This window comes from Lemur catta, chromosome 8, assembly GCF_020740605.2.
Source record: "Lemur catta isolate mLemCat1 chromosome 8, mLemCat1.pri, whole genome shotgun sequence".
Taxonomy (NCBI): Eukaryota; Metazoa; Chordata; class Mammalia; order Primates; family Lemuridae; genus Lemur; species Lemur catta.
Window position 1 is genome coordinate 57,077,480 of NC_059135.1, and position 12,187 is coordinate 57,089,666.

The window sequence follows — 12,187 nt, forward strand, 5'->3', positions numbered from 1 at the left end:
GAATTTTGGTGTAGGAGTATATGTTTACATGGGATAGGACTTTTGAAAAAAAGTACAAATTGATATTTTTGCAAATAGCTACTTTTTTGCATTCCAAGTACTTTCACATTTAATTTGTATAGAGCAAGATAAATAAACTAGTCTTAGATTAATACTTGCTTGGCAAAAGTGATTTGTTTCTTGAGAATTTGGTATACGCTGATGGTCAAGCATACTTTACGATTATTGGAAAGAGTGTATGAATGTATTTTTTTCTCATATTTAAATGTTTTCAAATCACAGAATACATCTCATACAATCTAATCTTAATGTCTGTGTTACAATTTAGTATTTCTTAGAAGTATCTGTTATACTTTGCCTTTTGTCCTCTGGGTACTATTGGATCACCCTATTCTGGTATTTGATACTTTCCTGATTGGAAGTGAAATCATTTTACAGAAAGTTCTGGCATAGAGAGAAGTTAAGAGTCAGTAACTTTCTTATTGTTTGTGGGTGTGTTTGAAGACAGTAATGCCTTTCAGATTTCAGATTGACCTTTCATATTAGCCTAGAGCTGGCAGTGTGAGAATTTTCTAGATTAATTAAATATGTGATATCTTTTTGTAGAGCTATCTGATTTCATGGGCATGTTGGAGAAATGAATGTTTAGCAATTTAATTTGATGATATGTTGAAGTTTTTGGACTTTTAGATTTCAAGGATTTCATAGTATTTAGAACAAAAGGATGAAATAGCTTTTGGCATGACTAGTCTTTATTAAAAATATTTTAAATTACATATGTATAATACTTACAAATCAAATAGGTAAAAATAGCAACCCTTAATTTCCTTTGCCCAGAGATATACTCCATGACCCATTTGGTGTGTATCTTTCCAGATCTTTTTTTTTTCCTTCTTTAGAGACAGTGTCTTGCTCTGTCACTAAGGCTAGAGTGCAATGGTGTGATCATAGCTCATTACAACCTTGAACTCCTGGGCTCAAGCGATCCTGTCTCAGTCTTCCAAATAGCTGGGATTACAGGCGTGTACCACCAAGCCTGGCTAACTTTTTTAAAAAATTCTTTTGTAGAGATGGGGTCTCCTTACATTGCCCAGGCTAGTCTCAAACTCCTGGCCTCAAGCGCTCCTCCTTCCAAAGTGCTGAGATTATAGGTGTTAGCCACCAGGCCTGGCCCAGATCTTTTCCTGTGTATCCATATACGTATAGATTTTTCAAAAATGTTATAATTATGCATGTAATGTGATAACTGTACATATTGTTCTGTAACTTGTAAATTTTACTTTTACAAAGTAATATATATTGCTTGAATGTTTTACCTCTGTATATGTTCTGTGTATATTTTTAGTAAAATATACACATTATAAATATTCACAGCTATCATTTCAGGTCATTTCTCAGAAATTCACCTCATTTAAAATATGCCCATTCTGAGGTTGGTCGCAGTGGCTCACGCTTGTAATCCCAGCACTTTGGGATGCTGAGGTGGGAGGATGGCTTGAGGTCAGGAGTTGGAGACCAGCCTGAGCAAGAGTGAGACCTCGTCTCTACTAAAAATAGAAAAATTAGTCAGGCATAGTGGCGAGGCCTATAGTCCCAGCTACTCAGGAGCCTGAGACAGGAGGATCATTGGAGCACAGGAATTTGAGGTTGCAGTGAGCTATAATGGCACCACCACACTTTAGCCTGGGTGACAGAATGAGACTTTGCCTCAAAAAAAAAAAAGTGCCTATTCTGGCACAGATCCATTTCTGTTCTATGGATGCACTTTAATTTATTTAGCCAATTCCTTTATTGATGAACTTATCAGTTTTTTCTAGGTTTTCAATATTTCTGTGGGAAAACTACCTAGAATTGGGGTGGCCAGGGCAGTGATATTGTGTCAATACTTTTGATAGATAGTGTGAAAATTTCATCCAGTTGTTGTACTAATGAAATGCCAGTTTAGTTGCTTCTATTACTGGTCTTGAAGCTAAAAAGGAGTTAGATTGAGAAGGCGTCTTGCCTTATCCCTTACTTGAACCAGATCTAAAATATCTAAGACCAGGAGAAAATTCTGAATGGGGTGGGGTAGGGTTGTAGTGGATTGGAAAAGAGAAAAATTATCATCTGAGTTTAGGGAGTGGAAGTTTCCTCATTCTGTGGACTAAAAAATGAAATGTTATGAAGTTTATTATTTACCATGAACAAATTTATGGAAAGATTTCCTAAATTGATGAGAAGTCTGGATTATAGAATATAACAAAATTAATTAATATGCCCTTTAGGTTACAAGGGGTAGGCACCCACTAAAATTGCCCAAGTAATGGAGCATTCTTTATAAAGATAGATGTGGGAATAGGGAGACAGGGATCTTATCCACAATCCCATGTTTCCTAGCAGCGCAGGAAAAGTTGAACCACCCAGGTCTTTGCGAATTGCAGTAAAATGTGTTCTCATAAACCGTGAAAGTAGATAAAACTTCACCAGCAGGAATTTTGGGATTCTCTCTATTCTGAATCCTTTAACCTTAGCATAACTAGCCAATCAGTGTGTGTTTGCCTTGTTCATGCCTATGTGCTTCTCTTCCTGGTATTAATATTATCTGGCTCCCTTATCTACTATCTGTGCGTCTCTTCCCTATCATGTAGTTTCTGCTTAGTCAGAATTCTGGCTCATTCGTAGTGCCTTATGGCCCAAGCAGCTTCTCTCTTCCTTTTCTCTTTTAGCCACAGATACAGCTGCTAATTGTTGGATTCCTTCTTTATTTCCTAATCTTTTTTCTTTTTTTTTTTTTTTTGAGACAAAGTCTTGTTCTGTTGCTCAGGCTAGGGTGCAGTTATTTCCTAATCTTAATGCAAAAGATTGAGAATCTAGTTTTCACTAGGGTATCTTGATAGGACACTCAACTGCCCTAAGCTCAGACACCCTCCTTGGATAAGGGCATAACATCGAAGCTCCTGCCTGGGAAAGGACCACAGCGGGTGGCAGGGATTGTTTTATGTAACACCACTCTTAGGTAAGTAACTGGCCACCTATCTAAGATGACACTTGCCTTTAAAGAGAGAGAGACAGAAAATATCACTCCTAATCAGCAAAATGTAATCCTGATCTAATGTACTTTTTTGTTAAAAAATACATATCCTTAAATGATGTACATAAAACACAGCTCATTCTTTTAGGTGAGTAAATGCTTCCTTAGGAAGCAACCTCCCTTTTTCTATATGGAGTGTGTATTGGGAAAACTTACGCCCAGTCTCAGTTGTGAATTGCCTTCAAACTCTGAAATACTGATACATGAATCCTGAGATATGATCTTGCCTTTTCTGCTGGATTTAAAGTACTATGAAGTAGCTCTTCCTGTTTATGTAGTGATGGTAAAGTTCTGAAAAATATACCTGGAACCCGATACTACAGGAAGAACTCATTTTCCTATGTCAACGGTTTTATCTCAGCAGTATCTTCTCCTCAATGTTGGGAAGAGAATCTGATCTACCCTCATTTTATGATGTATTTGGCAGTCCAGTATTTCAGGGATGAAAGATTGTTAATATCCCTCTGCAAGGTTTCTCTAGGCTGCTTTTTTTCCTACCGAGGTCACTATCAATCTCTGTCCTGAACCCCATTCTGCTTCACTTTCAAAGCAGTGGCTAGTAGGTTGAATGTTTTAGTGACTCTAAGAGCTGTTGAGTCCTTAACTTTGGTGTCTGTGTCCCTCAGACTCTCAGAGGGTAGTTTCCCTGTTAACTTTTAGAAATGAGAATCATATTCATAAAGTACTGTCTTAGTTTGGTTTCAGATCATTTGAAATGTTATGTGATTTTGAGAGGCAGTTTGTAAGCACCTGTTTACTAAAAGGTTGTTTTGATGATGATTTTGTAGGCATTTTTGCTGGATAAAAGAAAGATGAACAACAACATATTTGGAAGAGACAACCAAATAGTCTGATTTCATTTTGGAAACTTTCTTCTGGTGGTCTGAATTCTGCTTAAAAATGCCTCTTTACCAATATGCAAAAATTAAACATTATTATTTTATTAAGACTGTGCAATGCTCTTTATTATTTAGGAAAAAAATCTTTTAAATCCTTTTTGCTAAGGACATGTGTAATTTAACGCTTTCATTTTGACAGCCTGGTTTTAGCCGATAGGCATGTTAATTTCTATTTGGTTGCTTTGGTGGACAGTTGAAAATCACTCAGTGTTTGGCTTAGAGTGTATTTGTAAATGTGCTTTCTTTTGGTTTTCATTTTGTGAAATAATAAAGTGAATTTTCATACTGTTGTTTTATTATATATTTTACTGTTTATCTGATTATCAGATTTAAATAAAAAGTTTAACCATTTTCCCTTTTGGATATATGTCACTATGTTTATCCTTTTTTCAATGCTAATATAGTATGTAGATATAATAATATATACATAGATGTCTCTTTATCAGTTAATTTGTAGCATAATAATGCTCTAAGAAAGTGAACTTTTTGTTTTTTAAAGAATTTCCTATTCTTTTCTATTCTAATTTAATTTTCATTACATTCTTTTATTTCTCCCCTTGTATGTGCCCAAGTGTGTGTGAATATGATTATATATAGAAAATATGACTATCATCTTTTTTCTTTATATGTATAGAGGCAAAAGATATATTTGTGTGTATATGTGCATAAAATTATATTGACAGGAAAAATTATGTGTAATAATTATTTGACTGTTGGGGGAGAATTTTATCATATCTCTTGAGATAAAGTAATCTTTGATCAGAACCAAAATTCTGGAAAGGGTTTTTTTCCTCCATGCTATGAGGATTTTTAAAAGCAATTTAAGCTGACGAGATGATTCTGATACAAACACTTACGGAGCACCTGCTGTGTGCTAAGGATTGGATCAACTACTTAACATACCTTATGTCTGATCCTTTCATCATTCCTGCAGGAGTTGGTGTGATTATCCCAATTTTACAAATTAGGAGGCGGACACTGACAGTCACAGCCTGTTGAAGGTCATATAGCTGGACCTGAACCCAGCCCTGTCTGGTTGCAAAGCCCTTGCCCCTTCCAGGGTTCCCTTTGGCTGCTCTGCTTTTGCAATCTGAGCTGCCTGTACAACTCTCAAACCTCAGGCCAAGGAGTGAATTTCTAGAAGAAAGGTCCCTATTATTAAAATGGCATCACATGGCAGTTGGGGCTGAAACTCCAGGCCGACCCTGGTTCTTATCCCAGGGGCATCAGTTACCAGCTTTGTGACTGTGAGCCAGTTACTTGGCCTCGTTGTGCTTTATGGTATTTCATCATCAAAATGTGGACCATCGTAGTGGCCTTGTAGGACTGAATTAACGATTAAAGGTCAAGAATGTGTAACGCATAGTAAATACCGATGATGGTGATTATAATAAAAGCAGTTAGCACTGAGGAGTTATTATGTGTCAACTCTTGGGCTAAAAGCTTTTCATAGCTCACTTAGTCCTGACAGCAACCCAGTGAGGCCGGTGCTGTTATCCCTGTTTCACGTACAAAGCCCTCAGTGTGAGAAGGCTCTCATTATTTATATTTTCCACGTCAGTGTACCCTTCCATTAGTGGGGGCAATTGAGAATTCACTGAGGAGAGAATTCATTGTCATTCAATAAACATTAATTAAGCACCTACTATATGGTAATTAAAATAGACAAAGGTTCTCCCTCCAAGCCTTATATTTTAGTGCTAATTTTTGCATATTTAATATTAATATTTTAACAGATTTCTTTTGTGAGGTTACAAAAGAATTAATCTTATCATAATTCAAGCACTTATTTAAATATTTCACAAATGGGAAAATCATGGACAGAAGTGCCTGTATTGCAAACCACTTTTTATATGTCCTCAAAATAATTAATGCTATATTGGTAGAAAGGGCTCTGAAGATGACATCTTGATGACATGAGAAGATGAAGACTTTTTTAAAAATACTCTCTACTCTCCCCCCTCTCATCCTTTCTTTTATCATACAAAGTATCAAAAAATGCAGTTGATAAATAAGTTGGATAAAGCAGCAATCCTCAAGGCCTGTCATCTGCCCAAACCAATGATGGGGACATTGGGAGGTTTAGAAAAGTTATTAGCATTAATGCTAAAGTGTTGACAGCTGTGAAAGCACTGAACAGTGCTGGCAGTGGACTTACATTTCATTATAGCAGAGAGAGATTCCCATGCCAAGTGGAGACGCTGTAGGGTTTCGCTCATGTACGTCCAAACATTGAAACCAGACTAGAAAATTCAGCCAAAGCAGCAGACTGTTCAACATTTTTAAACATCTTTTAAATGTTTATTAAAAGAAAAAAGATGCTAATACACCACACTTTAAATATGCCTGTAATCTCCTGGCAGGTAGTGCAAGGCACCGTGTGGGTTAGGAAAGTTCTTCCTTACGTGTTGGAGCAAATGAAGCCATGCTTCTCAAATCGTGCAACAGTGAGGGGAGAGTGCCGAGTCTGTTCTTTGGAAGGACCTGAGCAACTGACTGTGAGCTGGCTGAAGGTCAGAGTTTAAATCTCCCTGCTTTACTTGACCAGAGGATAGGCTGGTTATCCTCCATGTACTTATTTGGTCTTTGTTGAGCTCCAGTGTGTGCCAAGCATTGCTACATCTTGGTGATATAAAGAGGAAGCTCCCTTTGGGTTCTGACCTTGAGGAACTTGGAAGGTCTGCAGGACAGATAGTTAAACAATTACACCCCAGTGAGGTAATTCTCCAGTGGAGATGTGTAACTCATTACCCCATCTCTAGAGTCCTCTGTCTTTCATCAATAGCATGTCATATAGTTACTGTCGATCCCAAAGGAGGGGATTTTAAATCCAATTTGTGAAATTCCATCCATCCACTGTATTTTGCAAAGTTTGTTCCAAGACAGAATTGTAGGGAGAGACAGGGCTAATGTTTTGATCAAACTTGGCAATTCTGTTCATAAAAACAATTTCTGAAGTTTAGTGCTGCCTACACCAACGTGGGTTAAATGCTCACGCCCACTGAATGTATATGTAGGTGTGTGTATCTGGTTTCTTGATATGCATGTATTAACACTATCCTTTTATCTTGTATGTAAACCCTGGACTCTGAGACAATCAGTGTTTAAGCTTTCAACACGGAAGAGAAATAGTGAAAAGAAACAATGGTTTTTTGTTGTTCCCAGTAACTATATTTACCATTGTTCTAAGAACTTAACGAATGACTACAGGATGTGAATTTAACTGAGTTGTGCCTTTGAACAAAGCTATCCTGGTGGTAGTGGAATTTTTTACTTCTCATCATCCTGCTCACGTGTACACTTGCGTGCGGGTGCTGAAATCAGCCGCAGTTCACTATGATTTAACCAAGTAAACAAATAATTCCAGTGCAAAAGAAATAGACCCAGAAGCAAAAGGAATTACCATTATTTCTGACTCTGTCTTCTAGGTTAGTATTAGTATTGGAAGCTGAAGTTTCTACCTTTTACCAGAAAAATATTCCATGAACTGGCCCACTTTAAAAAATGCAATGTGTGTTGCTTCAGCAATATGTGCACCGAAGGCCCGGACTTCACCACAATGCAACGTACCAATGTAACAAAACTGTACTTGTACCCTATGAATATATACAAATAAAAAATAAGTGGGGGAGAAATAAAAAAATGATCCCTGCAGTGCAGCCTAGATTTAGTTGGAGGCACTATTTAACTGGTGATGAGGCAGTGTGTATAATCTTAATCTCAATTGGACACATGTACAATTATATTACCTTGGATAATTTCAATAAAAAACTTTTTTTTCCCTCTCCTATCCAGAGGAAGCTACACAAGCACTTAACATAGAACTGTCATCTTGGCTAGAGTACAGTGGCATCATCATAGCTCACTGCAACCTCAAACTCCTGGGCTCAAGTGATCCTTCTGCCTCAGCCTCCTAAGTAGCTGGGACAACAGGCGTGTGCCACCATGCCTGGCTAATTTTTCTATTTTTCGTAGAGACGGGATCTTGCTCTTGCTCAGGCTGGTCTTGAACTCCTGACCTCCAGTGATCTTCCCACCTTGGCCTTCCAAAGTGGTAGGATTACAGGCTTGAGCCACCACGCCTGCCCTTTCCTTTGATTTTGACATCTCTTTTGGCGTTGACTATACATGTCATCTCTTTGAGGAACAAGCACTGTAGCCATGTTGTTCGTCGTCTCTTCCACTTCATCAGTGCTGTATTAATAGCTGCTCTGCCAAACACTTTAGATGCACATCTCATTTTAATACTCATATCAAGCTAATGAGGAAACTGAAGCGCGAAGATTTAAAAAAGTTGCTCAGATCAGGTTGAGTTTCTCTTTCCAAAGTCCCTAAATCCACTCTTAACCATTATTGATATAGTACTTAGGGCGGTTTTCTCTTTGTCGCAGGAGAACTCTAACTAGGTAAACCAACAGCGTATCCGCTACATCCATGTTGCTTCCCAGCAGAGGAGTTCCCAGCTTTGTTTGGCATTTATTGCTGTTGCTAATTGAGTCATTTAGTTTTGTTCCATTGTTTTCTCATGTTAAAATTTCTTACAAAGATCAAACATTGATTATTATTCCATATTCAAGTATACAAGTAAAGGAAAGCTCTTCATCTCTTTCGAGAATGTCCCATAGCATGTGTTTACATTTTGGGGTAAATTCTATAATAAGATAGATAAATAAAGTTTAAGGCAAACTTGTGAGTCAAAATTAGCAATAAAAAAATATGAATGAAAACAAGAAAAGCAGGTTAAAGGGACTTGACTCCTCCTTTTTTCCTAACATCAAAGTAACTTGTGAGGGCCTAGAAGGCATCTGTGAGGTGGTGAAGACAGTCTCATCCTTTTAAAGGTTGATTCTAATGAATGGCTTCTTTAGGAAAACCCGGACGATTAGAGAACATTGAGGTTACAGGGAAAGCAATTGTGAGACCGGAGTTTTTTGCATTAAGAGAGGAGTGTTTGCTCCCTTTGGAGAGAAGATCAGGAATGGGTTTAGATATGTTTTCTTTTTCTCTAGCCAAGCACATCTGTCTGACCGGCACTGGATTTGGACAGTTGAGGGACAAAAGAGACCTACAGACAACCCTCTGTGATTTAGTAGGAGGGAAGTAAAAGAAGTCACAGGAAAACCCTTCCCCTCTTTGAGGAAGGGGACAGAACTAGAGACCTCTTCCACCTGGGGGTGGGGTGGGGAAGAGGTCCCCTTAGTACCTGGTTTATCTGTACTCTGCAGGGCTGTTGCCCAATCAGGTGAGCGTTACGTGCAGATGGCAAGTGTGAACACATCAAAACTATCTGCAGTATTTCTGTTTTTTTTTTTTTTTTTTGTTAACTTACTGGACACAAAAGGACGTGTTTGGGCCCCTGAGATGCCTTTGGTACCACACAGGGCTGGTGCAAGAATTGAGATTTTTGCTTGGACATTTCTTCACTCGTTGCCCAGTCAAGGTAACAGTATCCCATGAGGATTATTGTGAGATTAATTGGGCACCTCTTCTCTCCTCAATAAACAGTGCTCCATGGGAAAGGAACAGAGAAAAGCACAAAGCATCCCAAATTTCCTACTGCTTTGTTTGATTTCATTTCAAAGGTAGGGCAGTTAGTTGATCATAGAAGGTGAGATTTGTTGCCCTGACCTATCTCTGCTGTTTGTGGACTTAATTTTGTTTTCTTTGTGTCTTATTTAAGCCCCGTGATCTTGCCCCAGTCTGCTTTTTCAAGCAATCTTTACTCCTCAAAAGTACTATTTCTTGGTTCCTGAAAATAAATGGTCCCACCTTTTTGCCTGTTGCTCCCCTGCCTACTTTCTGGAGTGCTGTCATTTCATAGTTTTTCCCCTAATGTACGAATTATATGACTCTTTCAAGGTTCAACCTAAATGCTTACCACAAATTCTTGAGTTATATGATTCTTAGGGAAAATCACCTATAGTTGCATAATGAAGCAACTTAGGCATAAGCTTATTACCTTGGGTGGTTTTTAAGTTCCTGGAGAATAAGAAGCATGTCTGTTACCAATTTTATATCCTGAGTTATGTTTAACACAGTTTGTGCTACTTGGTGGGAGCTGGTTATTTGTTGAATGGCTGCATTAACATCCATCATTCTTCTAACTTTCCTAACAGTCTCCTCTGTGTCCAATTCAGACTTTCCGTACCTCTTTTTTAGGGAATAGACCTTTTGGAATCTGCTTTTATTTCTTTTACTTTTTTTTGGTGGTGAGGGGGAGTGTAATTCTGTGTTCTTGCCTTTGTTCTCTATGCCTGGAGTTACCTTTGGAGAAATGTGACACCGTTAAGATTTTGTCTCTAAACCCTTTTCCTCTCCTCTAATGTTCAGAACAGTCATGTTCTTTAGTGACTTGGTTCTTGCTGTAGCGAACCCACCTTGGTTGAGCATTTGCCTTGGCGGTGTGGGAGAGTGGGGGACGGGAGTATTTCTGTCCACCGTTTTTACCCTGGTATGCATGGGGCTTCTGTACCTCATGGTCACGATTTCTGATGGTAGGACTTTGTCCAGTCAGCGTTCCTGAAAAGATGATGTATGTGAGTGCTGTGAAAGTGAACTTTTCCAAGATGTTCCTTTGGGAATTTTTTTAGCTTTTGTGGTTCTTTACAGTTTGCTTGTCTGACTTGGACATTCATTTACCTCTGTGGTCCCATGGGCCTTCAGCAAGTGACAGCAGCAGTGCTGATGATTCAGAAGAGAAGGGCTTTGTTGGGCAGAACACGGGGCTGGTTGGCGTCACTCTCATCCAATTTATGTGGTCTGGTGCTGTTTAAATTCTTTCTTCATCACGATTCCTATCAGCAAAAGTCATGCCAGTAATTTCCATTTATTGTCTTCTTAATGGTGACATGGTATTAAAAGATGTTTATGTAATTCCTACGTGTCCTAATATTTTCAAAGTACAGAAACTTTAAGTGATTTGCTGCTAGTAAGCTATTTCTGTCTAAATCATGATGTGAACATGGACGTGACCTTGGAATTAGTATTAATAGTTGTGCTTTTTTCTTGCTCCCCTCTCTAGAACACATACGTTTCCCAGGCTGGCTTCGACACCAGCAGCCTTCCATATCTGTGGGTTCCATATGTGTGGATTCCACAAACTGCAGATCGAAAATATATATTTAAAATAGGATGGTTGCATCTGTACTAAACACGTACAGACTTTTTTTCTTGTCACTTTTTCCTAAACAATATAGTATAATAAGTATTTATATAGCATTTACATTGTCCTTAGGTATTACAAGTAATATAGAGATGATTTAAAGTATATGGAGGATGGCCGGGCGCGGTGGCTCACGCCTGTAATCCTAGCCCTCTGGGAGGCCGAGGCGGGTGGATCACTCGAGGTCAGAAGTTCGAGACCAGCCTGAGCGAGACTCTGTCTCTACTAAAAATAGAAAGAAATTATCTGGCCAACTAAAAATATATATAGAAAAAATTAGCCGGGCATGGTGGCACATGCCTGTAGTCCCAGCTACTTGGGAGGCTGAGGCAGGAGGATTGCTTAAGCCCAGGAGTTTGAGGTTGCTGTGAGCTAGGCTGACGCCACGGCACTCACTCTAGCCCGGGCAACAGAGTGAGACTGTGTCTCAAAAAAAAAAAAAAAAAAAAAAAATGTGTATGGAGGATGTTCATAGGTTATGTACAAATACTACTTAATTTTATATAAGGGACTTGAGCATCCGGGGATTTTGGTATCTGCAGGGGGGCCTGGAACCAATCCCCCATGGATACCGAGGGACAACTGTATATATATTTTTTCTTTTGTGAGGAGTAGGGCAAGGGATAGGATAATCTGTGCTCTTCACATAATAAAAAGTTTCTGAAAGGTGAGTTTATGTGATTCTTTGATTTTTCCAGATCTATATTTCTGCTGTAGAGGAAGGTGGTAGAGGTTACTATAAATAAAATGTGGGAACAATTAGTTTGTTCTCTTCCTGAATCCTGAGACTAGCCTTTTTCTGATTGTGCAGGTTTCTAACTCTTGCTGAATCTTCTCCGGTACAGAAGGTCCATAGGAAATTGAACAAGGTGGATCCGTAATGGAATGCATTCCCTGTATGCCTTAAGGAATTCAAACTCCTTACTTCCCAGACACACTTTATGGAATGTTCTTGCATAATTTAGGAGAGTGGGATGCTTTTGAAGACTGGTAGAGCTGCACTGAAACACAACCACCGATTCCTGTTTTGTGACTTTATTCAGATGCATAAGGTAA

General features: G+C 38.6%; 1 protein-coding gene across 2 annotated transcripts in view; it reads left to right on the forward strand.

The window, feature by feature from the left end:
* STK39 (serine/threonine kinase 39) overlaps nucleotides 1–12,187 on the forward strand; it is a 271,677-nt gene that overhangs the window by 16,979 nt on the left and 242,511 nt on the right. The window contains exon 1 of one of the 2 annotated variants that reach the window (XM_045559831.1): nucleotides 11,786–12,183. The exons of the other annotated variant lie outside the window; for it this stretch is intronic. The gene's annotated coding sequence lies outside the window, so the exon portion shown is untranslated. Of the gene's footprint in view, nucleotides 1–11,785; nucleotides 12,184–12,187 lie in introns of those variants that run through there. 2 annotated transcript variants of the gene reach the window in all.